The sequence below is a fragment of the Eptesicus fuscus genome, chromosome 17, assembly GCF_027574615.1.
Source record: "Eptesicus fuscus isolate TK198812 chromosome 17, DD_ASM_mEF_20220401, whole genome shotgun sequence".
Classification (NCBI taxonomy): domain Eukaryota; kingdom Metazoa; phylum Chordata; class Mammalia; order Chiroptera; family Vespertilionidae; genus Eptesicus; species Eptesicus fuscus.
The window spans coordinates 14,186,148-14,205,694 of record NC_072489.1 but is presented as its reverse complement, the minus strand read 5'-3'; the positions used below and the strand labels follow the sequence as shown (position 1 = coordinate 14,205,694).

Here is a 19,547-nt window from a genome sequence, read left to right as displayed (position 1 = left end):
GCCCAGGGGCTTAATTTGGGTGAAATAAGTGGTGAATTCAGCCAATCCTGCCTTTTGATAATTCTCTGAAACAGAATCATCACAGTCAATGGAGTGCTGTCTATAAAATTCAACTCGATTTAACAGGCACTTGTTCAGAGCTCACTGGGAGCCCCATCCTGTGCTGTGTGCCATGGGACGTACAAAATAAATAGCAAACATGGCCTTTGCCCTTGAGGAACGTACAGACGCATAGGAAGGATGATGTGTTTATGAAACACATTTTACATGGCAAGATAAGATATCATGTATGTGCCAAAGCGAGTGGAACCTGGAATAAGTACAACAGGGAGTCATAAAAATGAGAGGAGAATCGACTGGAACTGTCAGGGAAAGCTTTATGGATGAGGTGGGGACAAAGACAGCAATATCCCAAACCCAGAACTCTCCCTTAAAGAAATTGCAAGGAGCACAATATCAGGTTACCAAGAGATTATGGAGCCCCCCCTTTGAGTGAAAGTAAATTTGTTCAATATGAGAAGAGATTAATTCAGTTCAATAAATATTTATTGAGTACATGCTATGTGCCAACAACTGTATCTGATGAGGTAAAGGATGAATAATCCATATAAAGAACACATGCAGGTAGTTTTCCATGCTACCTTCTCTTAACATAGATACTTAAAGTTATTGCTGGTCTGAGGGATTCCAAATCCAAATGGTAAGATTGCCACTGACCATTCCATCTCTCAAAAAGGCCTTCTCATGCTCACTTCACCACATATACTAAAATTGGAATGATCCAGAAAGGATTAGCATGGCTCCTATGCAAGGATGACATGCAAATTCATGAAGAATCTATACTTAAAAAAAAAGAAAGAAAGCCTGTTTATCCAAGATATTTTTGGATTGAGGAGTTGAGACTAATTTTTGTATAGTGAAGGAATGACATGTCCAACTGCATAAGTTATATACAGTATAAAGAGTTGCATGCATGCTATTTCTGGAAGGTAGGGACACTGAGTTAGTATTGAATGTAGCCCCAAATTACTGGTTAGGAAATATTTGGAATAGCATTTGAAAAGTTTGAACCTGGCCCAAACTTAGGACCAACCATTCTAAAGATCATTTTTTTTCCCCTTTGGAATGTTCATTATTCCCCTTGACAGCTGCTTTGGAAACCCAATGAAAAGGGTCTTCCATCACTAGAGTTTGAGACAGTCTTGCCTTGGGCTCTTTGGTACTTGTGAAGTTTGAAATTGGCACCACCTGGATATATGGACTAAGTGACTAACATTCTATCTATGTTCCTCTTTGAAAAATGAGGAAACCCACTATTTGTTCACTTCTTAAGGTACAGGTGTAACTGGGTAGTTGCAAATTTGTCTAGAAAGAAAATAAGTCAGTATGATTGATAATGGTGGTGGCAGTGATGGTCGTCATGGATGTGGTAGTCATTATTCCAAATATCTGCATAATTTTTGAATAATATAACCACAGAAGACTAGCAGACCCTGGAAAGAATCTAAGATATCAAATACTGAGGCACAGAGGTGTCAGAGTTTATTTAGTTAAACAATTCCAGAGGAACACTTGAAAATCTCCCTTTCTCACTAGCAATCATTCTCATACCACAGTGAGACTTCTGCTTAGTAACCCCGGCGTTTCTGCCACCCACGTGACTGCTTTCTGAAGCTAATTTAGGATTTCTGAGAAAACTTTTTTTTTTTTTTTTAATCTGGAAGGACTGGTAGAAGGAAAAGCTAGAAGAATTTTGAAATCACTCTTGATTCCTGTCATTTTCCTGAGTATTCAACCACTCTCTTCATCTAACAGGTTTGCCTTGGCCTCTGTGGGTAGACACATACCCATATGCTCCATCACTCATCTATAGGCATGTGTATTTATTGATATGCATTCTTTTTCATCATCTGTAGGCATTTTACAAATAATGGCTTGTGTGTGTGTGTTTTATCATCTTATTTTTTAAAATGAAAATGACAACTTCAAAATTTTTTGCAGAAATAGTTCTTCTATAGTAAAGAAATTCCAGCATGTAGGTCAGGGTCATCTCTGGGTCACAAAATTCCATGGAGGAGTTAGCACGAGAAGGGGAGAGGCAGTGGCTTGTTGTCCTTCCATTCTGGGGCAGGTGGGCAAAGTTGGCAACAAAGAAATTCAGTTCTTGGAGAAGTCATGAAACAGAGGTCAAGTGAGAAAGACAGAAGAAGGTTAATAATACAAACAAAAATTGGCAGGACATAGAAAAGACAAGAGGAGGTATAGATACCTCCATCCCTCTTCTTACCTCTTTTTCCTCGGTGAGGTAATTACTTGGCTAGGGGTGGGGTTGAGAAGATGAAAGGGCATTGGGCTTTTGAGTTGAAACTTGGTCTTGATGAAGTTGTCTTAAAAGCTTTCTTCTTGAATAGAGCCAACAGGAGTTTGTAGAGCTAGAGATATCAGAGTGGGGCTCAGAAAAGAGGAGACAGACCATTCAGAACATGATCCAGGTTCTGGATTTAAGAGTAAGAAAGTACCATAAGATTTCCATAAACTGAGGGGACAAGTCCGAAGGATGAAAATCTGGCCTAGGCTCCACTCACCAAGCTATGAGTTTTGCTTTTCCTAATTCGTCCAGGGCACTATAGAGAACAGCATCCCCAGATATGTGAATTCAACTTTCTTCTAGGTTGTCCAGACTATTTGTGTCCTTAGGAAAGGAAGCAGAGAGTCAGAGCAGAAATGCCTGATATAGGCACACTTAATGTGCTTTCTCTTGACTAGATGAGCATGGACAGTGTGGAAACCCAGTGTTTCATTGAGCAGACTAGTTACAGAGACTTGCCTCTCCAGTGGGCAGGGTAAGTACAAAAGGAAAATGACCCAAGGGTCCTTGATTTTACATTCTTGAAGAGGGAGCTACAAAGCCTAGGATGTGGAGACCCACCTTTCCAGATTTTATCACTTACAGTTTCCCTTTAGGAAGGCTGCAAGCAAGTCTGGCCTTAGTGGTTCCTTCTTCCCTTGTCTACAAACTCCATATCATAATTATTGTGCAGATCCTGTGCTCAGTGCCATGGGGGTGGAAGGCCTCTGTTGATGTTGAGGAACTCAGAGGCCTCTGTGAGAACAAGAAAGACAAACATAAGTGTACTAACTGGATTGTGTACAAAGCCTGTCTGACAACAGATAGGGGACCTTGAAAAACCAGAGGCTGCCATCACATATGGAGAGTTCTCCCAACCCTCACCTTAGTGGCTGTTTCTTCTTACTGAAGAATAAAAAAGTAAATGGCCTAAAGCAAGCTAAGAGCAAATCCCTTGACTTTGTTCATTTTATGACTGCAATACTTGGTGGTAGTATTAATAAAGGCCCTGGAAGTTCTCATAGGAGAAGTGCCAGGAGTGAGGCAGCTGAGCGTTCATTCACCTGCTTTAAGTTATTTCAGAAATAACATGATTTATAAAAGAATGCAGAATCATAATTTTCATTTTAACCCTAGGATGTCCAGCAATAAGGGGATATTATATCCTTTGTTCTTAGAGCACCACAGATGCCAAATTATGCATAGGGTTCCCTCTTGGCATTGAGTGCTTGTGAGCCTGGAGGCAGCCAAACTCTCATTTCAGAGAGATGTTGCCTCTGGTAGTGTTCTCACCTGACTAACCCCTGGAGCTATGGGAGCAAGCATGGCCTTCCTAGCTTCCCTGCATTCTGACAGAACAGGGAACAGCAAGAAGGGATGCAGTCTTAGGAATGGTTGGAGGCTTGGGGTAAACTGTCTTCAGCCTTCATCTAGGGAGTTCTACAAGAGTACCATTAACGTGCTGAAGAAATAATTTATAACTTTTGCTTTTGTCTGCACATCAACATATGCCAGCAGATGCTCAGTTCAAAACATGAATATTCAATTAACATAATAGCTGGCATCTGGAACAAAGAGCAGTGGTGTTTGGGGGGTTGAGTAGGACTTAAATGTCATCCATTCTAACCACAGCTGTCTGGATGCACATAGTAGGCATTGAAAATATTTGCTGATTAGATTTTCTTTGATTTGAATAACTTGGTTGCTTGGGTTTTAGCCCAGATGTTTGGCATTCAGCCAGAGTTGTGTGTTCTGCACCCTGTCATCAGCCTCACCACCTCGGAGATGATTGGCAAAGGGCAGCATTTCTCCCTTTCCTATGGTGAGGTCTCTTCTTGCCTCTCTCAACTGATGGGCTCTGGTTCAGATGAGCATCCCAGGATAACTTTCAGTACTACTTTTCTTTGACATTTTGATCAGGAATTATGAAACCCCCATTTTCCCATAATTTAATGTCCCTCAAATACCTAGAACTTACTACTTTCACAGGTAATCAAGTATACGTTTAATACTCTACGGACCCTAGGAATGAAAACTAGTTGTAGAAGATATAGAATGTGCCCTAATGTATTGGATAGCAGAATTTGAAGGTCTGTGAAAATCAATTTTGGATAAAATATAAAGATTTGTCATGGTTGGGAATGGGGCGCTCATTCAAAGTGAAACAGTAGAAACTTTTATCTTTCCTCATGGACTGTGTTCTTGGCTCAGTTATTTATCTCAGAACTAAGAGCATCATGTTGTCCTTAAATTCATCCACATACTGTCTTTGTTCACATAGAGTGGGGCTGGCAAACGTGCAAGTAGGTACCAGAGGACCAAAGGTGATTTCTCTCCAGTCCATCCAAGAAACAGGGTCTGTATTTTTATAGGTAGCTGTGAAATTAGAGATAGGATAATTTATCTATAGTTGGACCCAGCAAATAGTGTAGGTAGAAGTTATAATCCTGTGTGGCTGACAGATAGATTTACCACCCAGATGGTTTCCCATCTCTTCAGACCCCATAGAGGTAGATCCAGTGGTTACCTATAGAAAGGACAAAGCACAGAAGTCATTAGAAACTTCTTACTTTACAGCTTTCTGAGATGTTTATGACAATTACCATATTTTCTGGCATATAAGATGACTTTTTAACCCAGGAAAATCTTCTCAAAAGTCGGGGGTCGTCTTATACGCTGGTGTCATCTTATAGGGCGGGTATATCCCAAACTATATTTTAACTGGAAAAGTTGGGGGTCATCTTATATGCCCAGTCGTCTTATACGCCGGAAAATATGGTATTAACCAACTTGTTTAATCTCCACAATAATCCTGTGAGATCAGTATTATGTCCTTATATTAGAGTAATCCTGTGAGGTCATTATGATAACTCTGAATGACAAGAGGAAACTGAGGCATGAGTATATTGATGGAGTTAGCTGTTTTTCACAGGACATTTTCAATGGATGCTGAAAGAGCTCTCACCCTGAAGTTCCACAGTACCTTCTATCTACAATTGAACTTATTCTATAGGTTAGGCATTCCTCACTCTCGGTACTCCTTTATAAAATGCAGCTACCCATGGGAGAGAAGTCCCGTCAAGCATACTATTACTGAAATAATTATCTGAATGAGTTTTTAATAATCATTTTCTCTGATGTAGTTGAGCACATAATACTAAGATGTTAACATTAGGATAAAGTGAAGGGGGATGGGAGAGATTTGGGTTTGGGGAGTTTGGAGCAACCCTTCTGGTGGGGATGTAGGAATGAGAACCTCAGGACTCCAGTTCTAAGTGAAGGGAGTCCCTGAAAATGGAGTAGTGGTGCCAGTCATGGAGTAAAGAAGGTAATGAAAACATAATACTATTCATATGTTGGGCTTGGATGGCCTATCTGTGTTGGACCCACCCCTGGTGAATGGGGCAGGATTATGATGGGTGAGGCCAAACCCATCCGTTATTACTTGCCAGGTACCTGGCTTTGGGCATGGGCCCATTTCATATGCTCTCTTATTCTGCTAACTACTTAAGGCAGAAAAATCATTCCCCTATTGGACTCCAATTTGCGCCAGCCGAAACTGAAATCCTCATACTGAGCAAATGTACCAAAGAACACTCTATAAACTTAATGAGGGGGATGAAGAGATATGTGCCAGAAACCTAGAGAATTTAACACTGATGAGGTTATGACTATTATATGTTTAGTTAAATTGTTGACACTGACAGGACGTGGCTGAGGAAATCTACCGTCCATTTTCTCCTTGTATCAGTGATAATGGTTCCTTGGTGTGCTCTTCTCAGTTAACAAAAATATTCCCAAAAGTTAAATGCAGAGAAAGAAGTGGCATAAGAAATACTTTTATTATCTCTGCTCTTCTGGGAGTTCCCTCCAGGAACATTACTTAAAGCAGGGCTTCTCCTGACTGGCCAATGGGTTTGAAGGGATGGACTCACCAGTTCTGAGGTGAAGTTCAATCCTCCTGAGAGCCTCCTACCCCTGTGCTCCCAGACTTGCCCCAGCAAATCCATCTCGCACAACGCTGCCCTAGCCTTCCCACACAGCTCTTTCCTGTTCCACATTTTCCTTCCTCTCAAAAACTGGCAGCGGTTCTCCTTTGCCAACTGAATGAAATCGCATTTCCTTTAAGTGTCATGTAAGGCCTAAATATGGTCATGATTTTTGAAAACTGCCAAGTGCTATATAAATATTAGCTATTTGAAGAGGAACCAGGGTAGTGGAAAGTACTGAATTTGGAGTCAGAGCACTCGGGTTTGAATCTTGTTGCTAGTTGGGTGAACTTGAACAAGTCACTTAAACTCCCTGAACCTCAGTTTCTTAATTTATAAAACAAGATTGTTGTGATAATTAAATTAATTGAAAGTGACATAGTAATTAGCAAAGAGTGGACACTCAATACCTGTTAATGAAGTCATGGTAACCGAAGGCAATTTCGCCTAGCACTTAAGAACACTGGCTATGGAGACGCACTTACTTATCTTCAGGTGTCTCTTATTTACTCCCTAGCTTTAACAGGGGATAAGGTGGAAGAATCAAGTGAGTTAATACATATCAGGAACTTTCAACAGTGCCTGGCCCGTATTAATCCTCTTTAAGTATTAGGGCTCCCACTGCCACTGCTGTTACCTTTATTGTTCAAAGATCTGGCCTGGCCTTATCTTTCCAGCTTTATCTGGTTTTCTTTCTCAACAGTAGAGAGAGCTCCTCGGCTCATTAGGGTGGGGACTGATTCTTACATTTAACTTCCACGGGCTTTACTTCACTCAATGCTTGAAAAATAAGTCATTTTTGTTGTTAAAAATAATGTACTGATGTATGAATATATGCTTGTTACTTCTACTCAGCATTATACTGAAGGTTTCAGCCAATGGAGTAAGGCAAGGAAAAAAAAGAAAGAAAGAAAAAAAAAAAAAAGGGCATCAAGATTGGAAAGGAAGAAGAAAAACTGTTTTTATTCTCAGATTAAATGATCATCTATATAGAAAATGCAGTGGCATCCACAGAAAACTACTAGAAGTGATAAGTGAATTTAGCAGGTTGCAGGATACAAGAATAATATACAAATCATTTTTGTTTATTTAGTTCCTCATCCTTAATATAGCCACAACTAGACCAGTTTAACTAGAGCATAGGATATGAGGGGTAATGGTGGTGAATAAAATTGGAAAGGCAAGTTGAAACTCAGTTTGATGACATGACTTAATAACATGGAATGGTTTTGCTCTCTCTTTTCCTCCCTCCTTCCCTTCTTTTTTTTTTTCTTTCCTTCCTTCATTTTTCTTCTTTCTTCCTTCTCTCTTTCTAATTAGTTTGTTGACATAAAGAACTTTTCATCATGAAAGTAGGTAGAATTTTGTTTCTTAAAAACCAAGTTTTTTATTAATTCAGTTAAACAAAATGACCACAGATATTGTATAAAGGACAGATAATGTGATATCAGTACACAGACATGGGGACCATGGGTACCTGGATTCAAGTTCTGACTTTCCCTTAACTAGTTCCATAATGTTTGGAATCATGTCACCTTTTTTAGGTTAAGTTTGCTTTGTCTTAAATATGGAATAATGGTAACATGACCTCCTTCTTTATAGGGGTGGATAGCTCAATTCAACAGCACTTTTTGAGTTCTTAGGACCTGGACCAGGGCATGGAGATGGACAGTCTTTCTCTTGAAGGAATGTTTAGTGAAAATATGTGTGGAAATAACTTCAGCACCATAGATATGCTATTATAGTAGTATAAACAAAGACCTCAGAGGGGGGCCGGCATGTGAAGAAGGGGTTATCTCTGCTTGTGGGATAGGGGACACTTTCATTGGTTGATGTCTAACCCAACTTTAAAATTTAAGTGGGATTTTTTAGAGAGAAAGGGGAAACTTAATAATATCTTACATCTGTTTAGCACTTTACTATTTTGCTTGACATAAATTAGAGTGGTCTAAAACCTATAATTTTTAGATATAAGGGATTATTATTGCTATTATAGGGGTGGTTGGTATTACTTTAAGCTGTTCCTTTTTTAAAGCTGGGGAAATTTTGACCCAAAATTACAGCAACTTAGCAAAGTTTGTTTATACAAAAATTTTCAAGGGAATTTTTCCATGTTGGAGGACCTAGCAGCCTTAAGAGTTTGGCTCCTACTGGGCAAAGGCAAAAGTGGGGTGATTAAGATTAGGAGAGGGGCACTGGGAAGAGGAAAACGGGGTATTAGTTAAGATTTTGCAAAAAGAATTATGGCACAACTAGCTAAGTAAAAATGTGAAAGTATGGAAACCTGGACATGTAAATGCTCTTGGGAAATGGAGCCAGACTGCTGAATCTTCAAGAAATGTTGCATCCTGGGAATGTTCCGTCATAATCCTGATAGACATGTGGGAGGGAATTGGGCTCACAGCTCTGGTTTAAACTACTGGATTCCCCAGAGCCCTGCCTTGGTCCAGGACATCATATATGGCTTGTTGAATGCTTGATTGATGAAGTATTGAAGATTGTTTGGAAATACAGAAAAAATTATTTTGGCGCTTTCAGAAGAGTGGAAAATGAAGCCAAGAATATACCTATAATTTAGGGTAAAGAGCAAAAATGAGGTCTCATAAAAATAAATAACCATGATGTTAAATAGACTGCAGATCATTTGCACCTCAAGGCTTTTCTTTTAGATTTTGTGCCAGTGAAAAACAGAGAGAGAGAGAGAAAGAAAGAAAGAAAGAAAGAAAGAAAGAAAGAAAGAAAGAAAAGAAGGAAGGAAGGAAGGAAGGAAGGAAGGAAGGAAGGAAGGAAGGAAGGAAGGAAGGAAGAAAGAAAGAAAGAAAGAAAGAAAGAAAGAAAGAAAGAAAGAAAGAAAGAAAGAAAGAAAGAAAGAAAAAAGAATAATAGGCCTCGTGCTTTATGCCAGAAGAATTGCTAGTACACATATTTTGTTTTAGTGTAATCAAGGAGACCCTCCCCACTAAAATTATTTAAGGGGAGGAAATCAAAATGCATCTAGCTATAAAGAGTAACCAGCCCAGGTTTGGAGAAAGGCTTTAATCTACTCTGCCCAGGGTCAGATGGTTTTATGCTGCTCTTGACTTTATTTCAAAGCTGATGTTGCCATCTAAGAAACCTACCAGCTGTAATTATTTCAGTTTTATTCACTAGAAGTCATTTCCAATCATGTAACAGAAATGGATTCTAGTGCTGTACGTGACCTCTCACCCTGTTCTTTAAAGAAAATAGTATGTATGTTGGAAAAAGTACTGGCTGAGGAGTTTGGATGATGAGAGTTCTAAAACTTGGATCAGCCTGAGCTTTTAGAGTTTAGGTAAGTCAAGTCACAGATTTGATCCTCAGATGTTCTGCTGTAAAATGGGAAGTCACCCCTACCCAGCTACAGTGAAGGGTTGTGAGAGTTGGTACAATGCTGGGCATGGAGGTGCCATGAAAACGCAAGGTGGTGGTTCCTTCCCCTTGCAGTGGGTCTCTGGGTCATAAAATGACAGGGTGCTCCTTGGGTAGTTTATAGGAAGCCATGGATGCTTTTAACAAAATGCTGGCTTAGTGTTACATGCTATTTTAAAATTTTTCTCACAACTTCCCTGTAAATCTTCCTCTGCATCTGAATAAAATCTTGGTTGGTGCCCAGAGCTTACTGCTCCCTCATAGATGATAATAAGCCCTCTGTTGCCTGAGAATCAAAACCATCTTGGTTCAATGAAAAATATAAAAAGTCTAGGGTAAGGATGAAAACTCTGCAGTCCATCCATAGGTAATGCATGGTCTGTGGGCTAAGAGCCTCTTCCTTTACTCCTTCAGCCTTGCCCGTTCCCACACACCAGGTGAGCTGGGTGGGGAGAGGGAAGAGAAGTCAAAGGCACCATCACACTTGCTTGGCTGGTGCCCATCTGCCTCTGGGTTGCTCTTCCAGTGGCACATGTTTGGCTCTTCTCTTCAAAGGCTGCTTCCGACCAGCTGGGGTCCTCTCACCGGCAGCTCTCTCTGATGGCCACAGCTCTCTCCCAAGGCTTTCACTGTGACTCCTCCTTCTGATCCTGGACATCTGGGGACCTATCTCTGTTGAGATCTCCTTGCCTCCAACAAGGCAGGATCCAAGAATACCACAGGGTGCTCTGCCTTGTACTTGGCCCTGGCCTCCTCCATAGAAATATGAATGGATCTTTGACTTACTAATAGCAGGTTATACTTACATTTCTGATTCAGGCCTCTTCTAATGAGCTACATAGCCAGCAGCTTCAGCCACAGTCTTTCTTTCACTTGTTAAATATTTTAGAAATTAGAAATCAGTTTACTCTGAGTCTAAAAATGCAGGGGACATGCACCAAGCTATCCAAGTGGGCCATTGAACTCCCTCTTACTTGCTTGAAATGAGAGAAGTACTCCTAAACCTTCTCCATGGAGGTGAAGTATTGCAGGCAAACATACAAATTCTCCTTAAAGAAATCCCCACTTCCCGATTCCAAACTCATCTCATCTTTTTTTATAATATAGAGAGATGCGGTCAGCTAAGGGTTGCAAATTCAGTTCTGAGATCCCTCCATCAGAGGTCCTGTTTGGGTGATCTAGCATCTCATCTCCCAGTGTGAGTCTAGTTGTTTCCTATTGTCAAAGGGCTTCAGCTGAACCTGAAAAAAATCCAATTTTAACCTTTTGTCACATTTATATCAGTGTATCACCAATTTTATTTTGTGGAATACTGATTCAGAGAAGTGTTCCAAGATTTTAAAAGTTTATTATCAAATACATTTGGGAAACAAATGCAAGATTTCCTGTTTTTTAAGGTGCTCATTGCACATATGCCTATTAAGCACCACGTGGGATGTATGATAAGGAATCCTGTTGGACACTTTTAAAAAATATATATTTTTATCGATTTCAGAGAGGACAGGAGAGGGAGAGAGAGATAGAAACATTGATGATGAGAGAGAATCACCGATTGGCTGCCTCCTGCACACCACCCCACACTGGAACTCGAGCTCGCAACCTGAGCAGATGCCCTGACCAGGAATCAAACCATGACCTCCTGGTTCATAGGTCGATGCTCAACCACTGAGCAACACCAGCCTGGCTGGACACTTTTTAATTCCAGTGTTCCTCAAATATATTTTACTACAGATTTATTCACATAGTGTCTCTTTGTTTTCATTTTGGGAAGTCTTGCTCTAGATACAACTTAAAGCCTTTTTTCATGAATGAGCGAGGATGGGCCCCAGTAATGCTTCCACTGGGTTTAGCTAAGTATGTTTATACATTACTCCAATGTTCCCCTTAAATAAAATGGTTAATTTCTTACTCATAGAAATGGGCTCATTTTCAGATGATTATATTTTTAGAAACTGCCAGCCAGCACTGGCCATTTGAGGGGAGAAGAAAGAGTCACTAATAGACTTCTTGCCCTACTTATAATACACAGAATGAAGTAATAAAATACAATAGTACAGCCAAAACTGGCTTGTCTCAGTGGATAGAGCGTCGGCTTGCGGACTGAGGGGTCCCAGGTTCGATTCCGGTCAAGGGCATGTACCTTGGTTGCGGGCACATCCCCAGTAGGGGTGTGCAGGAGGCAGTTGATCGATGTTTCTCTCTCATCGATGTTTCTAACTCTCTATCCCTCTCCCTTCCTCTCTATGAAAAATCAATAAAATATATTTTAAAATAAATAAATAAATAAAATACAATAGTACAAATTATTAGAATAGGGGTTTGGAGTGTCCTGATAATTGGTTTAGACTTTGAGAACTTAGCTTTGAAGAGTATAAAGGTAAACACATAGTGACTTATTCTCACCTGGACCAGATGTTGCTCCTCCTACATTTTTAAAAGTCATAGCCATCATTATATAGGGTTTGAGTTATCCTAAATGTCTCCACTGTTGGGCAGGCCCAGATGGGCAGTCTCAGATAGATGTCTTTTTCTGTATATAATCCATTTTCAAATGTGAACCATAACTTCCCAGATGCATTTCTGAATAGATACCCTGTTCCATCTATTATTCCATTGTGTTTTGATAAGGTGATGGGCTTCATGCTTCATTCTGTTTCAAACTTTGCAAGTGTATCTGCTGAATAACATTGAAGTCCTGCTAGCGTGAACTGTCCCAGTTTGCCTGTGATGGTCCTAGTTTTAGCACTGAAAGTTCTGCAGCCTGGATTCCCATTGCTGGGATATAAAATGTCTTGGTTTTTTGTGATGGATACCAAAGGTTGTGGAAATGTATAAAATTCACATGGCAGCTCAAAATATAGCGCCAAAAGCAATGCTGTTTATGGTGCCAAATAGTAGATGTCACTCTTGTCCCCGTGTTAGCAACCATGATTTGAAGTTCACACTAATGAATCATTCATTACTTCACTCCAATTGATGCAGCTTTGTACTTGTTAGTGTTAACTATCCATCTGTGTTGGACTTTGTGGATTAACTGCTGTGCTTTTTATCAAGTGCTAGTTTAATTATTACATTGTGAATATTGTGACCACACTTTTAAGAATTCAGATTATGAAAATGAGGGTGATTAGCAAACCAACACCAGCATGACCTAGAAGCCCCAGAGCAAGAAGGTTCAATGACTGTTGTTTTGATGACAGACGGTCAATAAAACTCATGCAACTGGCGAGGGGATAAATCACTAATTGAGACAGAGCACCTTGCACAATATGTACAACATAATTGTTAAAAATTAAAAGAAAAGAATTTGGAATTGGACACAGTGGAGATGGGGATTGAAAGCACACAGGGAATTTGAATCTCATAATTGTGCAATGAGACCTACAAATACTGCTACATCAGTCAGAGGCTCTTTTCTTTCCCAAGAAGACAACAACACTTTGTTGAAACACAGACAAGTAAGATTATCATATTGTTCCCTTGATTGCTCTACAAAACTGATTCAAGTTATATTTCCTGATTCATAGGTTGTAGCTAAAATGTCTTATGGGCAAACAAAAAGGGAAATTTGGGGTCACAATGTGTTGGCCCCATACAATGTAAAGTCAATTTTGTCAGATCTGCCCAACAACCAAGCTTTCCATACTATTTCAACTGACTCCTTGGATCACAGCAACAATGTTCCATCTAGCTCCTCGTATTTGGACTTGAAAAACAGAGTTTTAAAAGATTCTTTTTTTTATTTCTATGAATATTTTAATGAAACTTCAGAAAACATAAAACAAACGATTTTTGACAACTTGTCTAAATACAAGTTCTATTTTGCTCATCTATCTGCATATTGGCAGATAGTGCAATGTAAATATTGGCAAATTCTATTCAGTGTTTAAATTTCTTACCAAATAAAATGAAACAATTTCACCTACTAAATGTCCTGTACACCTTGTCTATACGACTAATAAAAAGTGATTTGCTTACCTGTGATTTTGAAGCTTTTGTAATGAAAGGAACACTTGATATTTTGGACTTTATAGAAATGAAAGAGATAGCCTCTTTAGATATGTGCCTACCAAATGGCTATCATTATTGCCAGTCATAGAAACCATGTTAAAATGTTGGCATGCTCTAGATCATATGTTTAAAGTAGGGGAAAGAAGAATGTCTTTCTCTAATTTGGAATACACTGAGGATGAGAATTGAGAAAAGATGATAGTAAAACACAAATGTATATGTTACTTCTCCAAAGCTCATTGATTATTTATGAAGAAGCCACAGGGAGCTTAGAAAAGAATTATACCTGATTTTTCTGATGTTATGCATAGGATATGACAAAAACTTATGCAGAGGGAAACAAGATTTTCTTTTATTTTCTTCTTTTCTTTTTTTTTTTTTTGGAAATAAGGTTGCTTCTGAATGAGAAAAAAGAAAAAAACACACAAAAAAACATGACACCAGAGGACAGCCAAATCAAACAGGTCTTTCTCAGTTTCTTTACTAAAACAGTAACTTACTTGGAATCCAACTTTGATTTCACAAGTTGAGAAAGTTTTAAATTTACAAGTTTGAATTACTTCTGAGCTTTAAAACCATTTCCCTTAGAAAAACTTGAACTTGTGATGGCATCCACTCTGCTTCATAATGTTTTAAAAATGATGGGCATGTCGGGCACGGACAGCCTCTTCATGATTTTATAGATGCAGTGGACCTGCTTCACAGGCTGCTGGTCTCAAAGGGAGCACGTGGCCGTAAAGTGGGGGACATCTCTGGAGAGCTGGAAGCGAATTCCCACAAGTCTAAATCCTGCTCTTGCTAGTAAGTGAGCGCCGAAGCATTCTGTGCAGCGATGCTTTTGTTGACAGGGTGTTTAGCTTGATGTCACCACATTGGACTGACACCAGAACAGTGTAATGTGGGCTTGATAAGAGCATGGCCACAAGTCAAACACAATTTGACGTTTGAGTATATATTCTGTTTTACCACTATCTAAAGGCAAACAAGGGCATCCCAAAGGTTGTGGGCAGTTCATAGAAGTAGTATTGGAAAAGAAAACAGAAAGAGTAAAAATACTCTACTATATATTGGGAGAGAAAGAAATATGTTGTTGTTGTTTTAAATACAGGTAGTTATCTGTTTCTATTATATTTTCCTTCTTTCTTTACAAAGTCTTATATTGCCCTATGCCATTGCCAGTTTGGCTCAGTGGATAGAGTGTTGCCCCTGGACTGAAGGGTCCTGGGTTCGATTCCTGTTAAGGGCATGTACCTCAGTTGCAGGCTAGATCCCTGGCTCTGGTTCAGGGCATGTGTGGAAGGCAACCAATCAATGTGTCACATTGGTGTTTCTCTCTCTTAACAACAACAAATAAAGTCTTATATTAATGTGTTTTAAGAATATACTATCATATAGCCTACAACATTTAAATATCTAATAGAGAGTCTTAAAAAAATTTAAACATTGCTGTACTAGAAGACAGAAACATAAAAATATTGTCATATTTTTCTCACACATTACCTATTTATTTAGTTCTACTATTTATTAATTGTTATTAATTGCTACTGTTAACTAATCCTACCTTTGTTTAAATAATAGGATTTATATAAGCAAAAGGTGAGTAATATAGGGCAATATATTCTTTTTTGAAATCTTTTTTCTTTATTTTTTTAATCCTCACCCAATGATATTTTTCCATTGCTTTTTAGAGAGAGTGGAAGGGATGGGGTGAGAAAGAGAGAGAGAGAAACATCAATGTGAGAGAGACACATTGATTGCTTGCCTCCTGCACATGCTCTAAACCAGGGCTGGGGATTGAGCCTGCAACCAAGGTATGTGCCCTTGACTGGAATCAAACCCAGCATCCTTCACTCTGTAGGCCCATGCTCTATTCACTGAGTCAAACTTTCTAGGGCCCATTTTTCATATTTTTATGTCAAAATAACTACATACATAATTATTTATGTATTATTTTGTGGGGGAAGGGTCTGGTATGGATGCAGCCTGGGCTTGCTTTCTAAAAAGCTGGTCATCATACTTGCCACAGTGTGCTTTTCATAAGCCTGTCTTGTTTTAAGGCAAGAAAACAAACTGATTCTCATTAACAGGCTCTTACCTGGTGCAAATTCTCATCCCTCACATTGGCCACTGACTGTAAAATAAGTCACCTGTGTGTTGTCCTTACCAATTCCATGTAAGAGTGGAGCCAGTGAGCCTCAAACCATTTGAGTGTCCTTTAGTAATCCTTTTATGTCATTTAAAAATGTAGTTTATTTGAGGTTGGTTATCTACATTTTTGTTTGTTTGTGCTAATTGAAAAAGGGATAAATGTCAAGTCTTCAATTCTCTAATGAGAAACCAAAGCAGAATTGCTAATTGTCCATATGCATCACTAATGTAATGTGCATCACCTACCTGCAACTTGTTTTAAAATCCACTCCAAGCAGTGGGAAAATAAAACTTTTATCTTTATCTTTCTGCCCCTCACTCGCCTTTTCTCAATAACTCATAAGGATTTTCTGCTCAACTTTTCCTCCTGGTGTTCCAAGCTCTGGAGATACGTCCCTTCCCTATTACCTAGTCCTTCTCACATGTAAAAAAATGCTTGGCTTCCCCAGCCTCACATCCATGTCATTGTGCTTAGGACAGAATCTCTCTATCCTCTAGCTCTTTGGGTCCTCCCTTTCTCCTACCTATACTTTAAGGCCCCATGGAAATCCTCTCTGCTTCATAGAATCCCTCTAGACCGGTTTCCAGCTATGCACTTAGATATCCCACATGCCTTTCTACTTAGCTACCATTTGGTAATATTCTGTGACGTTCTATGTACTCTCTCCTCGATGGATGGGTGATATGGTGACCATGCCTTGTTTTGTTCTTGTATCCCCAAGAAATACTTAGAATAAGGGTAGGCAGATTGTATCTGTTCCAGAAAGATGATTATTTCACATAAATGATTCTTCATGCAAAATATGATGTAGGAGTAGGCAAGTAATATTATCTCTTCTCATGGAAATGTTTTTCATAATGTTTAACATAATGTGAAAGCATGAGGTTTTGTTGAGATAGAGAAATAGGGGAGGGCAGAAAAAAATAATCATAACCCTGACTCCCAGGCTCAGGTTTTAGCTTGTGCCTTCCTACTTCTGGGTAGAGACTCTAGACTATATAAAACACAGATGTACACACACACACACACACACACACACACACACACACACACACAGTATGGGGTTTTGGCCTTGACATACATTTTTAATTTGATGCCTGTACTTTTTAACAGCCTGGTCTAAAGTTGGGAAAATGGCCACTCAGTGTCTAGTTGAGTTATGAGTTGAGAATGAATTTCACAACAAACCTCAATGATTTTCCACCAACTACACCAACCCAGAGACAATTTCTAATCACTTGGTGGTCATCGTATTGCAAAAGAAGCAGAACACAGACATGCTGTCTGTTTCGCTTAAATTTATGAAAACCCGCTGAAAGGGAATGTAGAAACTAAATGATCCATGGTAAAGCATTGTGAATGAAGGGAGAGATGGTGTGGTTAGCTGGGTTTCTCAATTCCTCCGATTCTCAAAGCCAAGAGAAAATTTATCCTCTTCCACTGAGATATAAACTAAACTCTTTTGGTCATTAATCTGCAAAGTTGATGCCTGCCATGGTAATTCATCAAACATTTTTGTGGAGTGAGTCTGGTGGGGCCTCTAGGGCATCATCTTTGAAATTCAAAGCACTGTTTTGTCCCCAGAGAACTGAGTGACTTTCTCCCCTCATTGCACATCTGGAAGGGAAGTTTCTGCTTCTGCTCTTTCCTAGGCTGAGCCAGGGCCTGAAAGGAGCAGCCATCTTCATGAATCATGTGCTTGTACCATAAGGCTCTGTGTGCTCTTCCCTGGGCTGTGGGGTGAAGAGAAAGAAGAGAAATACTGCAATGGAGGCACTGTTTATAGGACACTTTTTTCAGAATGACAGTTCACCACAGAAAAAGGACAATTACTGCTTGCAGTGATTTTTCTATGGGTGAGAGTCGCTGCATTAACCATGGTGAAAAACGAGTAGAATCCTCAAGCTGCAGTCTCCATTGTCTACAGATAAATCAGGGAAGGGTTCTGGAATCTGGAGGTCTGAACCGAATTTACAGCCATGTCTCCAGGCTCAGAGACAAATAAACAATCTGATGAGAATGGGTAGTTTCCTTGGAGAATACTTGGTGGAACTGGCATGTCTTCTGTTTCTTCAGTAACTGTGTCTGGCAATGTTTTGCCCTTAGTTGAAGGTCTCCTCTGAACCTTCCATTGATGTTTCAGCTCTAGTTTCAGCTCCTCAGAGAGGTCATCTCAGTTGAAAAGGGCTGAACTCATCCACTGACCAGTGCCTTGCCATCAGTTTTCAGTGTGTCACTTTCTTTGTAATACCTGTTTATATCTGACTATCTGTATATCTTCCTCCCTCCTTTCTTTCCTCCCTCCCCCTCTTCCTTCCTTCCTTCCTTCCTTCCTTCCTTCCTTCCTTCCTTCCTTCCTTCCTTCCTTCCTTCCTTTCTTCCTTCCCATTCTACCTCTACCTCCACTAAATTTCAAACACCAAAAGAATAAAATCCTTTTTCTTTCCTCTTCACTGTGATATATCTATGGTATATGTTCAATAACTCTTATGGAATGAATGATTTTCTTGTTCTTTGGGTTTGGCTGAGTTTAACATGCCATTTGCAGTAAACTTTACATACTTTCATATTTTTTTTTAAAAAATGTTTGTATCAATGTACATTAATTATAATTTACTCTTTTATACATATCTATCAACCAACTTATCCATTCATTTATTTAACTAACTAGTGGCCCAGTGCACAGATTCGTGCACATTTAAAGGAAATTAATTAGAAGAAATATTTTAATAATCACTTTTCGCCCTTCTCTATAATAGAACTGTCAACCAAATTCACGATCAAAAATGACAGATCGAAATACATATGTGCGATTGGCACCAGCGAGAGCTTTATATGTATGTGCATGCATGAGTCAACTTACCTTTTATATATATAGAATAGACTTGCTTAATTAGACCTGCTTTCTGATTTAGTTAAACTTTTTCCAGCCCAGTGAAGCACCCCAATTTCTCTTTTAGGTAATTGTCAGCAACACAGCAGTAAATATCAACATGAAGCAGATTATTATTATTGTAGATTACGCAGGGAGAACAAGGGTAAAATATTTAACTGCAGCAGTGTTTGACTATATTCTGCGCAGTGAGAAAACCTGAAGTCATTTTCAAGGTCCACCATTTCTTACTTCTTTTCAGTCAGGTCAAGTTTCTAAGCTTTCTAAATTTCTGTTTTCTGGCTAATGAAAAGGAAATAGGATTCCACCAAGTCTCCTATCTACCTACTCCAGGACTTCTGTGAGGATCAAATGAGATGAGGCATGGGAAAAATGCTTCACAGACATTTGGTTAAAGTGTGAAATGTTTGTACCTGGCTATAAAGCAAATCTTGTTCCTGGGTTGAAGAAACTCCAAGGAGGCTAGTCGCTAGGGAGAGGAAGCTGGTCATTGCTACGTGACATCATTACCCAGCACCCACAGCCACCATTTCTGGGCTGGGTTGGGCTATGGGCCGCATTTTGTGCCATGGTGTCTCGGCAGTACTGGTTGTGATTTGGTGGGTGTTGTTCCAGGGTGGTGGCGGGGCTTGTGTCCCACTTGGGGGAAGCCAAGTGTTGCTTTGTGGGCGCCAGGTCCACGGTGCCATTTCTATGTAAATGGCCAATGCACATCATGGCAGCTCCTGCGTTTAGCGGCTGCCCCCTGGTGGACAGTGTGCATCATAG

At 39.6% G+C, this 19,547-nt stretch overlaps 1 protein-coding gene and 1 non-coding gene across 2 annotated transcripts in view; both read left to right on the top strand.

The window, feature by feature from the left end:
• LRMDA (leucine rich melanocyte differentiation associated) overlaps nucleotides 1–19,547 on the top strand; it is a 999,454-nt gene that overhangs the window by 827,036 nt on the left and 152,871 nt on the right. The window lies entirely within an intron of this gene.
• On the top strand, nucleotides 745–848 carry LOC114232945 (U6 spliceosomal RNA). Its single transcript, XR_003619058.1, has one exon. It is a non-coding gene; the product is annotated as a U6 spliceosomal RNA (small nuclear RNA).